The sequence below is a fragment of the Polypterus senegalus genome, chromosome 7 (genome assembly GCF_016835505.1).
Source record: "Polypterus senegalus isolate Bchr_013 chromosome 7, ASM1683550v1, whole genome shotgun sequence".
In the NCBI taxonomy this organism is placed as follows: Eukaryota; Metazoa; Chordata; class Cladistia; order Polypteriformes; family Polypteridae; genus Polypterus; species Polypterus senegalus.
This window is the reverse complement of record NC_053160.1, coordinates 69350632-69358042: the sequence shown is the minus strand read 5'-3', so window position 1 is coordinate 69358042 and position 7411 is coordinate 69350632. Positions and strand designations below refer to the sequence as shown.

The 7411-nt window shown below is 36.5% G+C and overlaps 1 long non-coding RNA gene across 1 annotated transcript; it reads right to left on the bottom strand.

The window, feature by feature from the left end:
• LOC120532643 lies at nucleotides 1–6970 on the bottom strand. The gene is made up of 4 exons (XR_005634331.1): nucleotides 6786–6970; nucleotides 3875–3932; nucleotides 3615–3694; nucleotides 1–1358 (listed from the first exon to the last, which is right to left on the bottom strand). It is a non-coding gene; the product is annotated as an uncharacterized LOC120532643 (long non-coding RNA).
• Between the last annotated feature and the right edge of the window lie 441 nt (nucleotides 6971–7411).

The window sequence follows — 7411 nt, the reverse complement described above, 5'->3', positions numbered from 1 at the left end:
TCGTTTTAATAGTGAAGTTTTTATTTGTATTCATGAACAAAAAAAGTTCCATCACATGAAACAAGTACAAAATTGAATAGACTTAATTACAATTTATTCATTCATACACAATATTGATCTAAGTCATTTTAATATGAAATTTGCCTAAAGTTTTTTTTTGCACAAAATAAATAAATACAAAATAAATAAATACACACTTGTCTAGTTTAACTTTGATTTCTGATCCAAAATGTTATTTGATGGCCAGTCATTTTATACACTCTCTGATGTGGCCCTATGCACCATCTAGCAGTAGTCTGATCATACTGACATCCCAACCTCCCTGGTACACTTTAATTTGCTTGAGATTTTCAAAGCATAGAAAATGCAACGTGTGCGGATGTGTATTACTGTTATTAACTACTACTACTACTTTTAGAGAAGGCTATAAATATTCTCTATTCTTCGGCGCTGCCAAGTTTCTGCATTAGGCCACTTGTGTCAGAAAATAAAACAAGAACTCATCGTTCTTGAAATATGCTGCAAACTCTTCTTCTCTATAGCAGTGCCAAGAGAAAGGTGTGTCTGGATGCAACAAGATTTTAATCAGGTCTCCAAGAGCACTGCATTATCTATGGGAAGGCCTAGATCTCTTACTAAATCACGATGTTCATCATGCATGAAATAGTCACGGCTCATTGCTTCAACATGCTGGGACAAATTCATCAGTTGTAGTATTTTCACTCTTTTGGCGAGTTTCTACAGAATTAAGACTGTCAGGTGGAGTTGAGATTAGTATACCAGGTCCATGTGGTACAGGTCTTATTGCTGAAGGAAGAGTTGGATAAACTATTTCCTTGAGTTTTGCAGGAACAGAAACAATCGTTACTATGATTTTTGGTTTCCCTCCCTATCATTGGAACAACAAAAGCAAGCACCTTCTTACTTTTTGTCCACAGTCTTCAACATAAATGGAGCAGACAAATTAAGGGGCCCACTGTTTGTCCTGGTTACTAAGTTTTATTTCAAAATGTGTACAATAAGCTTTTTTCATAAAGTGTTATGTTCCGTCTGTTTTTCTACTACATAATGTCCATAATTTTTTTTTTCTCTAGAACATTAGGACTATCCAGACAACTCCTAGGAGGCCATAATATGAATTAAGAGCACACAAAAAAAAACTGAATTTACAAGTACACTGTCCAGTTGAGTAGGAGGTTATTGAATCCTTGTACACTTTAACAGGAAACCACTGGGCTTCTAACAGTTTTCCCAATAAAGTTCCAGGCTAAATGCCAGAAGACGACTTTCTTCAAAATTGAACCACACTCCCTGCGTCACAAAAGGTAAACGGCAAATGATGCACCTTCACGATGAACCTGAAAAGGGAGAAAAAAAAACAACAAAAAAAACACAAATGTACATATTTTGAAAGCTTGTCCAGACCTCTATAAACTGTACAACATTATAAAAAACACATAAGCAGAATTAAAATTAAATAAGCATTTATAAGTATAAAATATTCAAGACTGAGCCAAGCCACACGTTACACATTACTCCTGTTAGAGGATGAAACTTATTTTCAATGTAATAATTCATGATTTTGAAACTGGAAATAACACTGCAACAAACAATGCCTCATTGAAATTCAGAACGTAAAAAAAAAAAGTTCAGTTTCATCAGCTACCCTTCCTATTCAATCTACACCTGCAAAACTAACTCTCTGTGGGAGACGCCAAAGAAAGCTTTTTCAAAATTTGGGACGGGTAACAAGGATTTCTGCCTCTGCAAGCCAATATTTACTTACTTAAATTCCACATGGCTTTGAGTTTTTAACAGGCACAAACAGTCGCCATTTCTATAGTACAGTATGTTGCATACAAATGGCCAAAAACAAGCATTATATAACAAGCAAGTCCATTGGTCAGGAGCAGCAGTAATCTCTGCAGATTAAGCCAAATCATGTTATTTGGAAATTAAATCAGGACATAAAGGAGTTCATGTAGTCACTAAAGTGACAAGATCCACTTGGGCATCCTATTTGTTACAGTGATCTGAAACTAGTTCTTGATTATGGTTATAAATATCTTTAAACAAATGCAGATGAATAGTAGAGAGACTTTCAGGATTTATTTAATCCTTCCCAGCCAATTTAAGAATCAGCATAATTAAAGATGTTTCTTTAAAACGTTAGGTCATTTCTGTTTAATAGAAACCAAATGGTAAACCATAGTCATGAATTCTATTAAACTCTTAAGAGATCTCTCAGTCTTTCAACAGCAATCCCCTCTTACTGACTCACTGGGTCAAGGTTTGGTTATCTACAAAGCTGCATGTTTTTTCATATTCTCAACTGTTCCCAATGTCCCTAAAGCAAAACGAGTTCTCTTATGCAAAAGGTGACTGCATTTTTCATACAGGTCATACGATGGAGCATCATTTGATGTGCTCATCATGAAATGCCATTTTACTTCAACAATTCTGCAAATGCAAATTCCCCCTTTTCTCATTTTAAGATATTTAATATTGTTAATTGGTTTACTCATTAGTCAAGATTTTTTGATCTTCCCTGCATATGATGTTAGAAAGCAACATGAAAGTTCTCATCTGACCCTGTCTCTATAAATGAATTGGGAACATACCCTAAAGCTATCCAGACATCTTTCATTCATCACTAATGTACATCTTGCCCAACCCACTCCCATCACACATTTTTTAAATTTTCAGGTAGTATGAATCCGACATTTCCCCATCTCTGGCAACAAGCAACCACAAACATAGCTCTCGGATTCTATTACTAGGTTTCTTTGAAGGGTCAGGTTGAACTCCTGTTTGGGCACATCCAAACCGATATTCTTATTTCTAGGCTACAGTAATTTTAACTATTGCCATATTTGCCAGAAACTGCCAATTTTGCTAAAAGAAATTAGAAGGATATTTAAGCTAACCATCTGGTACTCATTTCAAGATTTGAAAGGCTGCTGCTAGCATTAACCCCCCATAGCAAATGGTCCATTATTATGCAGTATATATTTATAATATGCCCTTATAATGGTTACAAAATACAACATTTTCTTGGTCTCAAATGTGTCCATCATATGACAAATCCACCCACAAACTTGTATGCACACCATCCTAACTTTATAAACTAATTATATTCAGTTTGGATAAACAAAATTCTTATAGATGTGGTGCCAGTATGGACATCATTGATTCTAGAAACGGATATAGAGTAAAATGTACACACGGGGTCCACAGCAAAGTCATTCCAAGACGACTTTCCAGAGTGCAAGCAGCTTGAAAACAGACGCTTTTATAAACCAACAAATCTCCTGCAATAATTGTGTTAGACATGGAAGTAGATAACTTCCTCAATTATTAAATCCACAAATATGTACTGGGGAATCCTACTGTACAAAAACACAAGATACAATTCCTACTTATTAAATAGCAATAAAACACTTTTCCCCCTCCATTTCCATCTTCAGAGTTGATCCCTCATTCACACTTTATAATCTTTCCCAGTATCAGGGTCAGATGGGTAGTGAGTGGCAATCTAATCATTGGGACACTCCAATTTACCAAAAATCCACATTGTGCGTCTCTCTCTCTCTCTCTCTCCACCCCCAATTTACCTGAATAGGCCAAGCTGACTTCTGAAATCCTACAGATCTTCCATCCACTGGTCACAGCAGCAATATATAAAGCATCCTTCCTGTATTATAAATAAATGTATAAGCTTATCCTTGTACTGAATTTTACCTTGTGTATAATATTTTAAGATCTCAGAAACAGCCTCTATTCTCAACAAAGCTATTGCTTCAGAAGGCATAATCATCACACAAAGGGGGTGAAAAAAAATGGTTACTCTTTCTACTTGAAAAACTTTGCTCACCTTAATCAAAATGTACTAAGGGACCCATCACAGCAGAAGAATCAAACAAAGGTTAAATCTAGAGAGAAAGAAAAGGGAAGTTGAATTTAACAAGTTAGAGAATTGGACAACACGCCACATTACAAACATTCTGCACAAAACAAGCTGATAAAAGTCTAAGGAAACTTCTCATTCACAACTTATAGTAAATGTAAAAGCATTCCAGTAAACTATGAAATCAATCTCATTTGAAAATTGTCATATCTACAGTTTGAAACCAATACTGAGTTACAAGCAAAAAGGGTAATTTCCCTTAGCAGTTGCATACATTCTGATTACACAGAGTTTGGATAATGGACCATGGGCTTAAATGTTGTATACAAAATGAGTCTACTGCTTTTTTTGCATAAATGGGGAATGTATTTAGCAATAACAGAACATCTATACATTTCGTGGGAGAATCATGTAAGCCTGTAAAATGAATTTGCAATTTTTAGGCTGCATCTGGCACTAACAGAATAGGCACCGACTCCATGGAACAAAATACTGGATAAGCAAGTTGGAACACAGACAAATGGAACTGAAATGTACAGGTCAAGGTGGGTAGTATTCTAGGAGGCTTAAGCTAGTTAATTATTAATGCAGCATTCATAACCAGTAAGATCTTAATTATGCGTCACCTTCTCAATTCACTGCATTCATGTAACTTTCTGGTTGAACTTTCATGAAATGTGAGGTTGCAGTTGACTTGTTAGCTTGTCTGCAAATAAAGCAAGGCAGTGTGGCTGCCATTGACGTTAGACTGCAAAAAAAAAATTTTTAAAAAAAGGGGCAAAGATGAATGTTTTCCGCCCATTTCAAAAAAAAAAAAAAAGCAGCAAACATTAAACATCCATCACTGTGCTCCAAATGCATCTCAACCACAAACTGCTTTTATTGTTGACAATGCCTGGGTAAAAATATCAATTTTCTAATTAATCGTTATTTTTCATTTAAACTATTCAATTTTGAAACAAAGTATCAAGATTGATCCTGTGAATCTCCATCCTGCTCAATTACTAAACTTTTGCTTATATTCATTTTTTGGCATCCCATCCAGTAGAGGTCATTAATGTACCTGTTAAGGTGCTTTTTCTGTAGAATACCTTACTACATCGCATAGAATGAGGGTTCAAACGCAGGTAGGACTGCATGTGTCCTCCTCCACTGAAATCAGCACCTTTGACACTTAGATGTGTGGACTTACTACGGTTTCAAACGTGCGTTGGTAAACAACTGGATAAGAGCAAAGCTAGATGTGCAGCTCTTAAGTTATCCCGGTGTCACCCATTAACGCAATCTCGGTCGACATCCAACCTAAACACTGGAGACACAGGTAGCTCCAAGATTCTATTTAATGTGCCTCATGCCCAAAAAGACTAATCTATTGCAGTTTATATTTGTAAAGATGGGAGACCCTATACATCAGACTTTCAACAAATGATATTGTTTTTCGAACTGCGGTATGCAATACCAAATAGAAAGGACATGAGCGAAGTTAACGTAGCTAGGGTTCATGAAGATCTTAAGCAACGTATTGCCACATCTCTCATGTTAGCAAAGACAGTAGCCCTAACTTGTGACAACAGAACATCCATAGCAGAAGATTTTAATACATGACAAACCACACGTCACCACATTAGAAACACCGCAGCGCGAGCGGGTTGTTCCAAACAGCATTCCAGCATTTGTTATGCACTGATCCATCGCACGACTGCATCAATCACAAGTTTGCATGTTGGCAAGTTTGCATGTTTTTTTTTTTACTCCTAAACTGACTAAGGCGATATTTCTGCATTAATCTACGAATTCTTGGAGCTCTATCTCCTACAACTTGCAGCTTCAAATTCACAGTGTTCACATGAAACTTCTGATTAGGAAACTCATTTACACCGTCCTGATGTCCAAGCAGCCACATGCAAAACTTCATTAAGGTGCACATGATTAGGTAAAGTTTGATTCCTTTCTATGAACCACTTGACTCACAACCTCTTCTATTGTTTAAAGGTTATGTATTTATTCAATACGTGAATTTGTTGTTTACACACAAATTTCTACGAAAAATAGTTTTTGCTTTAATGCTAAGATCTAATTTAATTTTAAAAGATACAGTTAAAACACCACGTAATGTCATGGAGGTTTGTTTCGCGCATTCATCTGCTTATACACCTACTCCGATTAGGGCCACTGGGAGCAAATGCCTACTAAAGCTGAATTTGCACAAAGTGGGAATAATGCTTAAACAGAACAATCACCCATCCGCATGCACAATCCCCACACCAAGTCACACAGACATAACATTCACCAAATACACCAAACACGTTTTTTTGTGTTAGGTAGGGAAATCGTATAGCACATACATATATCAAGAACAAAAAGGCACCTTTCATATCCAATACCCGCATCTCTTTTATTCATTTGCAAGGAGTTTGATTTTTCTCACGGGATAGCATTCCATAAGCAACAACGAGTAAGGTCGCTTGGATACCCCCTACCAAGAGAAAATCAAAATCGAATGGGCCCACCGCATTGCAGCGTGAAAAAATCAAGATGATAGAGCACGTTTTATTTCCATTTCTTAATAAAAACATGTCTTCCCAATAATCATTCTATATAAAAGATATAATCGTATGCGTTTGAAGAACTGTCCACTCAAACAGTGCTACCCACGTGGACAGCTTTGTACAATTTATCAAAATCGCCATTTTCAATCAATGCGCTTTTGAAATTCATTCTGAACAGAAGCCTATCCGACTCAGTGTCCTCATAATAAATTTAAATAATCACAGCAAATCATGATGTGAACAGCAATAAAGTTTAAATCATCGGACACAAAATATAGTAACTCCTGTTCGCCGTACTGCTCAGTTCCCGCATACGCGCCTCCACTTACCTCTCTTTAATCATTCAGCCATGTTTTAGATCTTCTTCGCCATCAGTCAATTGGACGATAAAAAATAATATCGTGTTTAAAGTCGGTTTTATTGAATTACAATGAAAAACATGCGGATGGCATGCGATTAAAAACGGAGAATGCCCCATTTCACACATACTCCTCTCCCTTCTCTTCCAAGATTGATGAAAGGAAGTGATAACCGAGATACCGGAAATTTATAGCCGAGTGCAAAGCATGATGGGTACCTTACTGTACCGCGTATTAGCATTGTGCATTTTGATAATCTCGTCAACGGAGTGGTGACCCACAGACAGTTACGAGGGTAATAAGAATGAGGGTAAAGTTGAGAAAACGGTAAAAAGGCAACTGTCAAAAGCAGTTGCAAATAGAATTGATATTACCCAGCAATTCAACACTTTTAGGGTACAATAATGTTTGAGATATCATAGGTAAATTGAATCAGTCATATTTAATACTTTGTTTTATATCACTTGTATGCAATGACTGCATGAAGTCTGCAATTCATAGACATTACCTGGTGCGGAGTATCTTCTCTGCCTCTAATGCACCCTTCTTCAGCTCCTGCTTGTTTCAAGGGCTTATCCTCTTATGTTTTCCCTTTA